Source organism: Megascapheus bottae, chromosome 29 (genome assembly GCF_031878675.1).
Source record: "Megascapheus bottae isolate mThoBot1 chromosome 29, mThoBot2.hap1, whole genome shotgun sequence".
NCBI lineage: Eukaryota > Metazoa > Chordata > Mammalia > Rodentia > Geomyidae > Megascapheus > Megascapheus bottae.
In genome coordinates, this window is record NC_143537.1 from 13,326,013 (window position 1) to 13,339,597 (window position 13,585).

The 13,585-nt window shown below is 45.7% G+C and overlaps 2 long non-coding RNA genes across 3 annotated transcripts; one reads left to right on the top strand and one right to left on the bottom strand.

The window, feature by feature from the left end:
- Nucleotides 1–920: 920 nt before the first annotated feature.
- Nucleotides 921–13,152, bottom strand: LOC150044797 (uncharacterized). 2 transcript variants are annotated; one of them, XR_016533102.1, is made up of 5 exons: nucleotides 11,405–13,152; nucleotides 11,102–11,196; nucleotides 9,973–10,114; nucleotides 8,130–8,250; nucleotides 921–1,496 (listed from the first exon to the last, which is right to left on the bottom strand). It is a non-coding gene; the product is annotated as an uncharacterized LOC150044797 (long non-coding RNA). The 2 variants fall into 2 exon arrangements; XR_016533103.1 differs by having other exon boundaries at nucleotides 921–1,986.
- On the top strand, nucleotides 1,496–4,011 carry LOC150044798 (uncharacterized). Its single transcript, XR_016533104.1, has 3 exons — nucleotides 1,496–1,547; nucleotides 1,874–2,000; nucleotides 3,734–4,011. It is a non-coding gene; the product is annotated as an uncharacterized LOC150044798 (long non-coding RNA).
- Nucleotides 13,153–13,585: the final 433 nt, after the last annotated feature.

Here is a 13,585-nt window from a genome sequence, read left to right on the forward strand (position 1 = left end):
CCAGCACGTGAAATTCAAGAAAAAAAATTGGAAATTGCTAGCATGACCCATGAACATAAAATACAGTTTTTAGTCCTGGGGAGACAAAAGTTTTTAGGTATGTCATATGGTTTTTGCAAAATTTTTGTTGTATTATATTGAAGTATTTGCATTGATATAAGGATACTTAGCATTTCTGTATAAGTGCTGAGGGACAGTTACATTTACTTTATGATTTAAAAAAAAAAGACCAGGCCAGGGGCTCAGTTACTCAGTTAAGTTTAGTCATACAACACCTGCAACACTCATATGGGTTTGAAAATATAAACATCTCAGTTCCAGCGCATTGTTTGGAGGGAGGATTATCCTCCAATATGTAACAGATGCAAGTGAGGACAACTAGTGGCAGGAAGGAATTATTTTTACTATGGAAAGATGGGGAAAGAGATGGATCCTTTTCAAAAATGAACAGATCATATTATTAAGTAATTCCCTTATAAACTTCAGAGCTTGGGTCAAGTTTCACAGAAATTTTGGATGGGTATTAAAGTCTTACTTTCTTTCTCTTTTCTTTCTGTTTAACAACTACACACCAAAGGTCATCCAGTTTCATAACCTTTCAGACAAAACATGGAAGCAAGTCTCAAGTCAGATGCAGTATCTGATACAAATTACTTGTTTGTTTAATGACTCCATCACTTCAATGGCTGGCAGTCCATAACAGAGAACTTAAGCTAATTCAATAATTAGAGGAGGAAAAAATGAGGGCCACTAACTAAAACATGTTAAATATGCATCCTAATTCACTGAATAAATGAAATATGAGAGTTTCTAACTCACTAACTCTTATTATTATTTGGCATATAAAAGTGACATAAAAGTAGAGTTCTTGTGCTTCTTAAATCCCATTTACCCACTAAAATGAAAGACAATACTGCAAATGAGAAATACAACAATTTTTCATTTTACTACAGTGACTTTCTCAACAGTGTATCAAAGCGAAGGAAAATACGGACACCAATTATTCCTCTAGAGTAGAGATATCGACAGAAAGAGGAATATGAACTTCAGAGGTCCATGTAATGAGGTGCTGGGGTTACATTTTGGAGCTAATCAACATATAAAAACACAAAAGGATCCTAGCAGATGCATCTCTCTGGTCAAACAGAAATGCAACTGTATACCCTCCACTGAAAGGTTTGCAGGTGAAACTGGGAAAGTCTCATGTCAGGTCTGGGCTGCAGGAAGAAGTCCAGTCAGGAAGCATGGGCCAGGGATGCGCATGCACGCACATACACACAGCGGAGGAGGAGGGTGCGCATGCGCATGCGTGGACGCATGCGTGCTGACCCGGATGAGCTCGACGCGCGCCACTGCAACGGCTGCCCAAGATGGAAGGTGGAAAGCTCGGAGTCCGTCCTTTGGCTTCTCCCCGGTACGTCCTGAGGCGTTTGGGGTCCAGTCGTAGGGCCCGAGCTGGGTTCCTTGCCCATCTTCCACAGTTGGTGCTGCACCTGCTGCTGAGACACAGGGGCTTCTTGAGCCTGACTGCGTGGACATCGGCCGTTGTAAGCCGGGTGGGATCGTTGCTGCGCATGCGTGTGATGCAGGGGGCGGGGAGGAGGAAGTCCGCCTCCCATGTGACCGGAAGCGTGGGGGAATGGGCCGGAAGTGCGATCCCTCCTCGAGCCCCTGTGAGCCTAGACACAAGGCAGCCCCGCAGGCCCATGGAGAAGGCGGGCAAGGGGACGCCGCGGCCTCCCTGCTCCTCCTCCTGGGTCTGGCTCGGTTCCACCCAGTGCCCCGGGTGGCCGTGGGGCCGGAGCCATTAGTCTTAGCAACTTCTGAGAAACTTTGATCAAACCACCCCATTTTCTGTTTTATGTTTTCACAGACCATTCCCCAGGAGCTCAGGACAGCTGGATTTGAACAAACTGTGAGAGGATGCCACCATGACAGCACCTGGAAGACCTGTCCCCTTTCCTACTAGAGCTCCAGCTGATTCACCTGCAGAACACAAGGTCAGAATCATCGCATGTTAATGCTACGTTCTTTTTCCAAACTGATTTATGGGAGCCTGTGTTTCTGCTCATCCTTGAGGGGTGGATGCTTTTGATGAAGTTGCTAACTTAGTTTAAATGAGAGCTTCAGCCCACCTTTTTATTTTTAAACATTTTTTTTTGTTTCAAAGAAGGCAGTTAATGATTGGATCAGAAATATAGCTTTAAACAGTGGATCAGAAATATAGTTTTAAACATTGTTTTTCTGTTGCAATGAAGGTAAATTAATAACAGGGTCAGAACTGTAAATGTGATGTTATTTGGCAGTTGTTCACTGTGTGATGGAAGGAATATTGATACCTAGACTACGCACTGGAAGTCCATTTGCTTCATAGCTGCTCCTGAGGCTCGCATCCAGTGGACAGTGGTTCAAAGCCATCTTGGGAAGATAAAGTCTAAGAGGCCCAGTCTCCAATATTATAACCAAAAAGCTAGACCGGAGCCTTGAGTTGACTGGTAGAGCACCAGTGAATGGAGCAAACCAGATAAGCACTTGTTAGGCCATGAGTTCAAATCCCAATACTGGCAAAACAATTGCAATCTGTGTATTTGTGTGTGGCTTGATAGCTTGTTTCAGATAGGCAAGAGAAGGATGGGGCTATTCAGAGGTGGCAGCAGGGTGTTGCTCCAAAAACTGCTACTCCTTGTCTCCTTTGATTTTCATTTTAATCTAGAGGGCGTAAAATGTGACACTGCTGCAGATCATAGAGAATTGTGATTTTCCTTTCACGTTGTAATTTTCTGGGTTTTTTTGAAGATATAGCACACTCCACATTTGTCCCATTGTCTCATTTGCCCTATTTAGTACATCATGAAAGGAGCTTACATTGGGAGAAGGGAGGAGCAGGGGGTGACACCTTGAGACCCTGTGCTGACAGTGTAGTCAGCACATACAGGACAGTCACTTACATAGAAAAAGAAAACTCACATCCCAGTAAATGAAAAGGGTAGTGTATGAGAGAAACAATAGAGAAAGGAAAAGGAAGAGACTTTCATTAGAGAGAGCTTTATTATCTGTGTCTTAGACTCGCTACGCTAAGAGATAAAGGCTACACTTTCACATCTATGCTCTGAACATGACAGTGGAATTAGAATTCTGTAACTCCAGTATCTTTTAATATATAAAGTCAAGGATACAGATAGTAAAACTTTTACTGTGTGATCCAATCTTGAGGTCTTGTGTCAGGGACTGGGCTCTGTCCTTGAGCTTGTCTACTCAAGGCTATTACTTGAGCCACAGCTCCACTTACAGCTTATTTCTTTGGAGATAAGAGTTTCATGGATTGCCTGGGCTGGCTTCAAACCTCCACCCTCATATCCTAGCCTTTGGAATAGCTAGAATTAAGTATGAGCCACCTGTGACTGGGAACTTGGCATCATTTGTCTCTCCCATGACTTTTACTCAAGAAAAACATAGGAATGAAAGTCAAAGGTTGACAATGGAAGCAGAGAAGTTAAGTTAGAGTGCAAAGTGCACTCTTCCCAGACGAGGTGTGTGTTGCGCAGATCACTGCAGGGAGGCACACCGATGGCTCTGAGGAAAACGCTGATGGGCTGAAGGTTGGAAGGAATTGTCTGGTCCTCAGACAATTGCAGGGGGTTACTGTCCACTTTCCTTCCTAGCCTCAAGTGACTTACATGCGGGATGTGTGCACAAGTAGCAATGAGTTCCTTTTTCTTCTGTGGTATTTAAGAATATCCTGCTAGAGTCCCCGAGAGAAAAGTGCACGCTGGATGTGAGGTTAGGTGATCGGAATTCAGGTCATCATGGCCAGGAGACCCTACAGGCAATGCTGATAGCTCTGGGCTGCAAAATGGACCAGGAGATGGGAGATTATGCTGGCGTCCCATGTTTTTAAACTTCAAAGATGTTCCTTGGTCCTCGGTGCTGTTTGTCAGCTCAGAATTCAATTGCACTACCATTCTCATCTGGACTGTGTTTTTTTTCTGTTGTGTGTTTTAATAAATTATCTATTCATGGCCCTATCTAGTTCTGTCCTGGGGCTAGTGCTCTTCCATTTTGAGCCACAGATCCACTTCCAGTTGTCTGGTAGTGAGTTGGAAATAAGGTTGGCTTTGAACCAAGATCCTCAGATCTTAGCCTCCTGAATAGTTATTGTTACAGGCATAAGCCACCAGCTCCAGGCTTCCCTTGTCATAAATTTTGGAAGGTTTTGAATTGAAGTTCACTCACAGTCCAGGAGATGGCAGAATTGCCCACTTGAATGCCAAGACCTACACAGTCTGATTCTCCTTTGAGACCTACCCAGTTCCACCCAAGGCATCTTAGCCCTGACTGTAAGAATTTCATCAGCCCCTCTGACAACTCTGAGAAGTCCACTTGCTTCTTTTTTGAATCAGTAATCAGTCATTAGAGTCAGTATATATTGCTATCGTAATTACAGTTGAAATTTCAAATAAAAATTGCTATGGAGGAAAAAAGTAGTAAGAAGGGAAATACAAAAAATTAATATTTCTCATCTTATCTCTAATATTCTATTTTCCATTCTCCTTGGTCTTCTGGTGAATTCTAAAGAGAATAATCTTTCCTCATAGCACTTATATAGCTGGAGGAGAGAGAGCTAAGAGTGACAAAGGGAAGGTGAAGAGAATTCCTATGAGTTGAGAACAGAATTTTAAAGCCCTGGCATTAAAAAGAAGAGGAACTGGGAGAGAAAGGCTCATATTTGAATCCTATCTACTCAGTAGGCTGAGATCTGAGGATCACTGTTAGAAGCCAGTCAGGTGGGAAGGTCCATGAGATTTTACATTTATTTGTTTTTTATTAAATAATTTTTTATTATGATTAATAGAAGGGTTACATTATCTCCAATGAACCTCCAGAAAACCAGAAGTGATGCTGTGGCTCAAAGTGGTAGAGGGCTAGCCTTGAGCCTCAGTTCCCAGGCCCTGAGTTCAAGTCCCATGGCCAACAACAACAGCAACAAAAAGCAAGAAAAAAAATAGAGATGCTGGGCTAATAGTGCAGGGATCTGATTTTTCATAGGATGCATTCATTAACATTCTGTTATTGAAATGGGGACAAAATAAAACAAGGGTCTTGTGATTCATCTTGTCTACAGCACAAAGTCAGAGCCTACAGTACAGTTTTAGTCTATAAAATAAATTCCTGGCTAAACAATCAGAAAGCCTATCCTGAATTTACATTCTAGTATCTAATTTTGTTCGACCTTCTTACTGAATTGACCTGAACCTCAGTTTATACTTAGGTATCTACAATAAATATTTGATATATTGTCAGCTTAGATGAGACAGCTGATACTAAAGAATATTCACCTGGAAAAATGTTTCAATACTCACTGGAGGCACTCATCAATTGCAGTAACATAATCTTGAGCATGAAGAACTATAGTTATTATCCTGTAGGAAGCAATATTATCAGTAATGACAAACAGCTACTGCTTATTGCCCTTTTATTTTTCAGATAGTATTTCTGTGGGTGGTGGGTGTTTGTTTTGTGCGAGTAGTGGACTTTAAACTCAAGAGACTGTCACTTAGCTACTGAACTCAAGACCAATACTTTACTACTGGAGTCACATCTCCACGTAGATGTTTGTGGTGGTGAACTGGAGAATAGTCTTTTGACCTTTTCTGCTGGGCTGGCCTTGGATTTTGATCTTAGCCTTCTTATTAGCTATAAAATTACAGACCTCTGAAATAAGGGTTTGTCAAGATCTGTTTGAAGATCCATTTTCTGTTGAAGGATTGGCCATCTGAATTTGAAATTTGAAATGGTTTCTATGACTTCCAAACCAAATCATAAAGGGGAAATTTTCATTGTGTGATCAAGGTGTTTAAGGGTTGATTTTTACAACAAGCCACAATCAAGAGGGCTCTTCCTTCCACACAGCCACTGGTCCAGTGGCTCTCACTGAGCCTCTCTAAAGGCAGATTCGTCATTGAGGTGGCTCTTGTCTCTCTTCCTTCTCCAGGCTAAAGAACTTTCTGCCACTTATGCCAGCTGTCCTTATACCTTGACTAAAAGATTTCCAAACGTGGAAGAATTTCCATTACTAGTTCAGCACCACATATAAAACAAGGCAGTCACTAGCCCTAGGCCACATGGGAAGGGAGACTGGACAGAATGCTTCTGCTCATGCCCTGTCTTCCATGGAACTTCTTGGCCCCAGATGAGCTTCATTTGGCTGTGCAGGTGGGGGTGAAGTCTGGCCATCCAGCTAACTGTTCTGATTGAACTAAGAAGACATCCGTATGCAAACACAAGTCTCTGAGCAGGTCTGCAAGGAGACCAAGCTCTGTGCTGGATGAACACATCCATCTGTGTGCCTCTAGCCTGCTCGAAGCTAGATTTGCTCACACAGGCCAGATGGTACTCACCCAGCCTAGCAGTCATCCTGGGAGAAAACACAGAGCTGGGGAGTTACCTCACCATTTACTTCTACAAGATACAGCAGGAGAATATGAACTAATCAGAGTGCCCCCAGGTGTGCACAAGGATAGGAGACCCCTACAGAACGTTCCTAGGCTTTGTGCAGCAACAAGGTTCTGTGGTCATATAAGGAAAGCCAGGATTGCAGAAAGTTTAACAGGTGTCTTTTGCAGAGGACTTCTGGAGCCTTTAGCATACTAATAATCTTGGAAATCAGAGAAAGGAAGACAGAATATGGTATTTCCCAGTTTTACTTCATTGCCATTGACAGAGCCGTTTACAGTGCTAGTCACACCTTCTGAAATGAGTGAGCTAGTATGTAAGGGACTGGTAAAAGGTCACAAGATCCAAGCGTCTGTGAGAGCTTTGGGGGACTCTGTTATTCACCTGAGAACTGCCAGGGGAAAGGAAGCACCATGCCCAGAACCTGGTGCTCTGGGGAAGGAGATAGCAGCTGAGGGCCTCTCTGGGGAGTCACTGGGTCTCTACAAAGACTGTGACACCCTTGTGCTGTATACATGTAATTCTCTCCCTGTCCATTCTGCACACCAGCTCACTCACCCCGTCCTTCCCCAACCATGTGTTACGTGTCCCTCACACAGACGTTCCGCAGAAGACTGCACGCATCCCTTTTGTAACAACAGGGAAATTAGCCTGGGTGCCCCCCGATGCACACAAATGAAAGCACTGCCAGCTGCTGGTGGCTCCTACATGTCATCCTAAGTATTCCAGAAGTTGGTATGTGGTAGATCTCAGTGAAAGTCAGCCTGAGCAGACTCCATCTCCAGTAACTAGGGCAGGAGGGAAGCAGGTCTGCAGGCCTGGACCTGTGACTTACGTGGTAGAGCGCCAGCCATGAATATTCAAATGGAGAGGGAGAATGGAGACGCAGAGACAGAGACAGAGCGGGTTCAAGAAGAGAGAGGGAAAAGGAATTGAAGAGGAAGAGGAGGGAAACAGAGGAAGGGAGGAGGAAAAAGAAGGAGAGGAAGGAGGAAAAGGAAATGGAAGATGAGAGAAAGGGCCCAGAACCAGTACAAACTCACAGTCACATACACACAACAAACCAAAAGAGGGAAAAGGGGAGAAAAAAATCATTGAGAAATCATGGAAATTCCTCCCTGTGCCCCCTTTCTTCACTGAAGACTGGTCCCTGCGGAATTTATGATTTCTCGGCTCCCTTCGTGACCTTGCTCCTCTCGATTCTCCTTCACCTTCAGGATCAACCTGTCCTTCACCAATGTACGGGACTGTACCTGTACTTACCCACTTTTTTCTTTATTAAGACTGAGTAATTACACGACCATTGTTTTACATTCACACTCATAAGGATCGCCATTCTGATCACACTCTTTTTGCCATCATCGCCTCTCAACAAAATCCCATCTCATTCACTGAGCTGAGCTCTGCTCCCCAAGTATTCTGGAGCTCAACCACGAAATCCACCAGGAGCTCCAACCCCCCTCCTGCTGCAGATCCCATCAGTCTCTGCTCTGCAGGCTCAGCCTCCTCACCCCCATGCCCACATAGCAAAGGACACGTGTGCCCGAATCCTCCCCATCACACACTTGCCACCCAAGGACCACGCCAGCCCTCAGCACCGCCTCCATGTGGAAATCTGGTGTTCATGTATGAACTAACACAAATTACCCAGTGGTGAAACACTCATCCAATCTTACCGTCCACAGGCATCATCCATCCACAGGCCAAGTCCATCCAGCACCAGTCCATCTACAGGCACCAATATATCTACATGTGTTTGCGGGTCACTTGTTCCTTCAGTGGTTTGCCTACCTCTAGCTGAAAGGAAAGGAAAACGGTTTAATTCATAAACTTTGTGATTCTCAAAATGGATTCTGGATGTTCAGAATGTTCTAGCATTTGAAATCTTGATCCCTCAGTACACTTATTCCCCCTGGAGAAATATTTGGCTGTACTGTTCCACTATGTAGCCTAGACCTTTCCCTGGGAAGTGCAGGGAAATGAAAGCACCATGTCCAAAGCCTGGTACTCTGGGAAGGGGTGACATCTGGGGGCCCGTCTGGAGACTCAGAGTCTCTATCAATATATGCCAACACCTAGTGCTAACACTCAAACACTGCACATGGTCCTCCCTCTTGTCCATTCTGCACACTAGCCCACCATCCTTCCTGCTCCATTTCCAAGCTGTCCCCACACAACTGTCCCTTGGAAAACAACAGAGAAACAAACCTGGGCCACATCCGATTAAGAAGTCAAAAGCATTGACCGTTGCAGGTGTATCAGGACTGTAAACCTAACTATTCCAGAAGCAAGATGGCCAACACAAGGCAGTGAAAGCCAGCTTGGGCAGACTCCATCTTCAGTTCACTAAAGAAAGGAAGGCTTGGAGGTGTGACTCAAGTGAGGGGCAATAGTCATGAACATGCAATGTGAAAGGGAGGGGGAGAGACAGAAACAGAGAAAGATATAGAGAGAGGAAGGAGGGAGGGAGGGAGAGAGGGAGGAAGATATAGAAGGAAGGGAGAAGGAAAGAAAGAAGAAAGATTCAAGAGAAGAGAAGGAGGGAGAGGGAATGGAAGAGGAAGAGAAGAGGAAAGAGAAAATGGAAAGATGAAAAAGAGGAGAGTAATGAGGAAAAAGAAAGTTGGGAAGGGAGATGGAATAAGGTGGAGAGGCAAGAAAAGAGGAGAAGGTGAAGAGAGGGAAACCTAGAGAGAGGAAGAGCTTAAAAGCACTGAGTTCAAGCCTCGGTACTAGCACGTACAAAAACACATATACACAACAAATAAAGAGTAAAGAAAAATCATTGAGAAATCATAGAATTTAACAGTACTGCCTTCCTACCAACCCTTTTCACTAAACACTCGCTCATGTGGAGCTGAGGATTCTTCAGCTCCTTTAGGACCTCTTCCTCTCAGTTCTCCTTCAGCACCAGTGTCAACTCTGTCTCCAGGTCCCCATCCTATGCCTTCTTTTGGCCCTCGTTGCTTCTCTCACTGGAATCCCATCTTAATCTTTGCTAGATCTGCTCCCTAGATAGCTCTAACCTGGACCACTGCTGCAACAGGAGCACCTGCTCAAATCCCATCCGTCTGCACTGCAGGCTCAGCCTCCTGACCCAGTGCACACGTAGCAAAGGCCACATGTGCCCAACTCCTCCCAGCATACATTTGCCATCCAAAGGCAGCATCAGGCCTCAGCACTGACTCTGTGTGGAAATCTAAAGTCCTGGCTGAACCAACACAAATAAACCAGTGGAGAAGGGCTCTCATCCAGCCTTACGGAATTTCTGTGAATGGGCAGTTCAGTCAACCCAGGCAGGGTCCATCCACAGACAAGGTCCATCCAGGATGGGTCCATCCATGGCCACCACTGTGTCTCCATGCTTTCTCACCAATCACTGTGCCTCAAGAGTGGGACTAACTCCTCCCTATCATACACTTCTCACCCAAAGGCAGCTTCTGTGTGGAAATCTAGTGCGCATGTGTGAAACAACACAAATAACCCAGTGGAGGAAGAGCGCTCATCATCCAGTCTTACAGAATTTCAGTTCATGTGGGAAGACAGTTGTTGCAGGCAGGGTCCATCCACAGGCAAAGTCCATCCAGGCCTGGTCCTCCACGGCTCCACTCCATCTCGGTGCTTTCTCAGGTCTCTTGCTCTTTCTCGGGTGTCTCCACCTCTTGGTGAAAGGAACCATAATTATTTTCATTCCTACACTTTGCCAGTCCAACAATGGACTGTTCAGGGTTGTTCTTATACTTGAAACTCAGCTCTCCCACACTCTGGCTGTGAGACTCTTTTTTTTTTTTTTTTTGCCAGTCCTAGGTTTGAGCTCAGGGCCTGAGCACTGTCCTTGGACTTTCTCAAGGCTAGAGCTCTACCACTTGAGCCTCAGCACCACTTCCGGCTTTTTTCTATATGTGGTACCGAGGATTCGAACCCAGGTCTTCATGCCTGCTAGGCAAGCAGTTTAACCACTAGGCCAAATTCCCGGCCCCACTCTGGCTGTCTAAAGAGAAAAAAGTGGGTCCACAGAGGGAGCTGTCATTCTAAGCAGTATGTCTAGGTGGTGGGGTCCTCTAATTACACTAGGGTTTCTTTGTTATTTACTGGCATCAGTGACCAAGTTTGAAATAATGAACTTTGGGCTGGTGACTGTATGTTAGAATAGTAATGAGGTTTACAAGAACACAATGGAGAGGTAACTGCATTGAAATGGAGGAAAACTGGGTCTGAAACTACTGACCAGGTGCATGGGGACATGTTGGGAGCCAGAGTGGAATCAAACTGTACCTTGATTTGCATCAGACAATGGCTTTATTGTCTTATTGTTTTCTGGCCTTATTCTGTTTAAATGACCTGAGATTTACCATATGAATGTAACACCTGGAAGTTCCCTGGGTCTCAAGAAGGGAAGAAGCTGGAGTGAAAAATAAACGCGGCAGTCTTTTCCTGGACTGCAGACATCCCGGACCCGGTGTGTCTGTCTCTCTTCTATTTCTTCCTAGTCCTTGCCCCCTATTTCAGGAACCCCAATCTGCGAACCCTGGTTTGCTGCCGGCTGGCCCCAGCAGGGACAGGTCCCTCTCCTTTGCTACTGAAGAACTGCCCTTGTGTCCTGACCCAGCCAGTAAAACTAGGGTTCTCAGGAGCTGGAGCCAGTCACCTGGAGACCAGCAAAGGATAGGCAGAGTCCGAGATGATTCAGCCCCTCAGATGAACAGGCTCCTATATCAACACGCTCAAGGGCCTCTTTCAAACCTGAATAAATAAATAAACACTCAGGGAAATAATATATAAAAGGTCAGGTGATGACCCTGCTGTAGCATTTGAGACCAAAATGCCCTAGTGTTCAGGAGACAAATGAGAGTAAAGTTAAATGAAGGTCAACGTGAGTAAAAAAGAGATCAAGGTGGAATGCCACAGCCTAGGGAAAGAACAGGAGTCTTGAGACCAACTTTCAGCTTACCTTTAAGCACTGGAAAGCCACCTCAGTGTTTGCTGTCCTGGCACCAGTTACCCGGCTGAAGAATCCTCTAGCACTGGTCACATGGCTTGGCTGTGCTGGACTGAGGCATGCTGCACACACAGCAGTGTGAACTTCCTGCAACTCTGTAAGTTCACGCCTCTCTGCATTTCCATATCCCAATTGGTTCTGTGGCTTTCAATTGTGCTCTTTCGGGGTTCTGAATGCCCTTCTCAGAAACAGGTTTGTTCCTAAACTGTGCAGATTACTTTGGGGTTCTGACACAGCAGCAGAGTCAGCCAAGAATGGCCATTACACTGTCAGCCGCCCTCCTCCAGCCCCATCTGTTATTCAGGTGAAAGGCTGAGGCTTCCACCTGTACAGGCTGCCCAGAGGGAAGAGCGTTTTCCTGTGAGGGATAACTCTCTGGGTTTCTCGGCCAGCCAGGGGAAAGCACAGAATACTTGTCATGCTGGAGCAGTTGTCGTGAAGGTGAGCTGGTTATCCTTTGTGGTGGGAGAAGTCTGCTGGAAAGTCTCTCAGGAGTTGGGCATGGTGCAATACCTGAAGACATCATTTGCAATTCTTTACTGCTGACATTTTGTTTTAGGTTTTCTTTGGTGACCAGACAGATGCCTATGGCTTCCTTGAATGCTCAGTGATGTATCGCCTCTTGAGTGTCAGCTACATTGTAGACAATGTCGCACAAGACTGTGACACTAATGAGGTCCAGGTGGTCATAGGATTCAGGCCAAATCCCACACCTTCAGCCAGCCATAGGTGTGTTTTGATTTGGTCAATATTGGGCCTCTCATTCAAGTCCACTGTCAGCATTTGGGAAAGTAGATCATGTCTCTTTGCAGATTAGTACAGCATCGTACCTGGCCTCTAGGTACCTGGTCTAGGACCAGGGCCCAAATCTGAGCCATGTTCCTCACCCAAAGGGGAACTTTTCTGTTGTCATGACATATAAAAGCAAGCCTAAGGTCCAGATGTCTACCTGTATCCATCATACATTTTGTGGATGAAGACTTCCAGAAAACGGAATATCAAAGCTCTAATCCCTGAGGTCAAGCTGACACTCATCCCCAAATCAGTCACCTAGGCATCCTGATTGGTGTCCATCAGGATGTTGTTGGGCTTGAAGTCAAGGTGTGTAGTTCTGTTCAGGTGAGGATAGCGCATCACACTGGCAATCTGTCTAAACAGCCTCCTGGATTCATCCTCAAATAGGTGGTGTCCGGATGATTTGAGGATTCCTCCCATGAGATGTCCCTGAGGGCCCAGCCCATGACCCTGGCACACAAACTCTTAGTCCTCCATCACCTCCATCAATCGGATGATATGTGGGCCAAGTACACTCTTAACGATGTCCACCTCTTTTGCTATCTCATGGCTCTCCAGGTCTTTCTTCAGGAGAAATTTCACTGTCACCCTGGTATCTGTGAGACAGTGATGCAGCAGCTTCACATGGCCAATGCATGTGACCTTCTTGAAGTAATGCTGTTCGATGACGGTGATCTCCTCCTCTGAGGATGAGGAGCTGAAAGACACTTTCTTGATCTCTGATATTTTTCAATTGAGATGGCAATTACTCAACCTTGTGTTGGGGGCCAAGTAATGCCATGCCTAATAACTTTCTGCTGAGGCTTGTAGTAGGGATAAAACACGTGGATCTCTTTGTCCTATCCATCTTGTATACTGATAGGCTCCCTCACCCAATATAAGGACAAGGGATTGGGGAGAGAGGGGGAGGGGAGAGAGAGAGAGAGAGAGAGAGAGAGAGAGAGAGAGAGAGAGAGAGAGAGAGAGGGAGAGAGGGAGGAAGGGAGAGAGGGAGAGAGGGAGAGAGGGAGGGAGGGAGGGAGGGAGAGAGGGAGGGAGGGAGGGAGGGAGAGAGAGAGAGAGAGAGAGAGAGAGAGAGAGAGAGAGAGAGAGAGAGAGAGAGAATCTTCCTGCCTTGATGAAGCTGCATGGTGTCTCTGTTCGTGATCAAGAGTAAGAAGGCTGGGTGCGGGAGGACATTGGGCCCCTTCCTCTCACGGCTCGGCCTGGTCAGGGTGTGTTTTTCCCCATCCCCCTACTAGCAGAAGGGGACTGGGGATGAAGGACCCCGACATAATGGCGCCCAACGTGGGGCATGAAAGGGGCACAAGAGAAGCATGAAAGGGCATGAGAGTGCTT